Source organism: Lolium rigidum, chromosome 7 (assembly GCF_022539505.1).
Source record: "Lolium rigidum isolate FL_2022 chromosome 7, APGP_CSIRO_Lrig_0.1, whole genome shotgun sequence".
Classification (NCBI taxonomy): Eukaryota; Viridiplantae; Streptophyta; class Magnoliopsida; order Poales; family Poaceae; genus Lolium; species Lolium rigidum.
This window is the reverse complement of record NC_061514.1, coordinates 131,685,655-131,688,182: the sequence shown is the minus strand read 5'-3', so window position 1 is coordinate 131,688,182 and position 2,528 is coordinate 131,685,655.

The following is a 2,528-nucleotide window of genomic DNA, read 5'->3' as shown; positions in this document are numbered from 1 at the left end:
AATGGATTTGACGGTAAATTAACAACATGCATGAGTTTGGCTTGGTACTGAAATATCATTTCTCATAGTAATCACTAATGAACATACAATCATGTGCATGCACTATTCTTTTATATATACAATTTAATTATATGATAAGTTTGTTAGGTCCACTTGTTATCATCTATCGTATATGAGTGCTTCCTGCAGTTTCTAGCATAAAAACCCTCATACAAAATCAAACATGGAAAATCTAATAAGCATTGATTCCATTACAAAATAAATAACCTGCATTCGTTCTTGATTAGAATTGTTAGTCCCTAAATTGGTACAAAATCTCTGCTGTGGGCCTTCTCCAACAAATTGATACCCACCTATTTTCATATTTTAATACATACTAGATGATACTCCACATGTTGATGCGGAAATATGTATGTACATCTGTAAGGAACTACATAAAAAATGCTAAGAGGAGATTTCAAAAATAAAAGCTGATAAGAAAATATCTTGCAAAGTAACTTGTGTCCTTTTATGTAATTTTACTAAGTGTATGGCCACCAATCTAATTTTTCTAGGGATAATGGGGGAGTTATGCAGAAAATATTAAAAATTATAAAATTGGAAGATATATCTTTATATGTAAAAAATTTACCCTAAATCACGAAAGAGGGGAACTTGCCACGAACTGAGCAAGATACTGGTGCGTTCCTTCCTACTAAGTCATTTTGCACTCAGGGCGGAAAGGAGGGCACAATTTGTCTTGAGCCATTCCTTCGATGCAATTTTCCCTGCTCTATGCATGAAAGTGCTTAAGCTCAAGAGTGTACATGTGTGCACAAGTGCATTATTTTGCTTCCCTTTGCTGGTATTGGAGACGAACATGCAAACAAAACCCTTCAATGTCCTTCTTTATCATAAAAGGAGCTTCTACATTGCTTTGAGACCAAGTGAGCTGTTTTCAAGGTTTTCCACTAAAACCTAGACCACTAAGGATATAACATAATTCCAGACATAGGAAAACATACGAATGAGAATACAATCCATGAAGTGCAAATTATTTTATGGAAAACACAATATAATTTAATATATACATTTTTATCTATGTTTTAGGGCGCTATCACTCTTCATGGAATTAAGGGAAATAGTCGTACACAATTTAGTAGGGATGTTGAATTTATCGGCAAAACCCAGATAATTCCAAACCAAAATTTTCTATTTCGTACATAGTAACTAGCTCACTACTTCTAGTGGAGGATTTTACGACATAATAGCCAATGAGGGGTCACACTTTCCTAAATATAAACACAAAATATGATCTTATTATTCCAAACGTTGCAACTAATGACCGTGACAACCTCGGTGTGGAAACACATGGCGAGTTGGCCGGTGTATTGTATTATCAATATTGGAATGGTAGACATTTTGTAATTTACAAATCCCACTACAAGAAATAAAAAAACATTGAAGAGGTATCTCTATGATATGAGGGAAATATATTATATTATAGCATATGGTTATGCGATGTTTGTTTCTTCTATTATTTTATTAAAATTGTTGATTGCATGTTTCTTTTAATTCTAATATGCATGAAATCAGTCATGTAACGAATGGTTACATAGCACACAACCGTACTAGTTTGCATGTATCTCTTAGCGGGCCAGAAGTTTACAATAAAAAGATTTAGCACAATTATTTGTTGTTATTTCTAACGAACATGATGATGTATCTAAAGCTTTAGGTATGGAGTGTGTAACTCCACTTCTTAGTTTTTATTTCTAAGGGCATCTCCAGCGGCGCGACGCAAACGGTCGTTGAGCGACCGTTTGTGTCCGCTGTGACCGGAAATGCCTCTGGCACCACCTTCAATTGGGCGACGCAAAGTGACCGGGCCGTCCGTGGAGACACAAACCTGGCCCAAATATGCACCAGGTTTGCGTATCTGCGGATGTTGCGCGGACGCGCAAAGTTTCCGCTCGGTCCTCACACAGGCCCGCCTGGCAGGGGCACAACTGCTTCGTCTTCCACGGCATTACTTGCGGGCGGAGCGCTGCAGCCTTTGCAAGGCTGCGTTAATGGCGCGCCTCGGCTTCCGCGAGCGTGCGCAGCTAGGCGGCGTTGCAGTGGCAGGCCATTGAAGGCGAGATGGCGTCCGAGCCTCTTAAAGGGACACTGCCGGCGGCCATTTCGCTGACCAAACCATTGCCAGATCCCACACTATCCACCCCACCGACGCCATGGGGAAGAAATGCTAGCCGTTTCGCAAGACCAAGAACGACCAAGAGGCTAGCGGCTCGCGGTCCGGCAAGAAGGCACGGGTCGGCCGGTACGTCCGCGTCGACTTCGCGCGGCAGCTACGGGAGGAAAACCGGCCGGTACCATGGCCGAACGCGAACTTGCCGGGAGGGGGCTGGTACCTCAACTCGAGGCGCGTGCCGGTCCACCCATGCCGCGCGAGGGCCCAGAGCGGCGGGACGAGGTGCGCCGCCGCCGAACGATCTTGCCGCCGGATATGCGGGAGGATCAGGCGTACGCGCTGAACTCCTGCAACT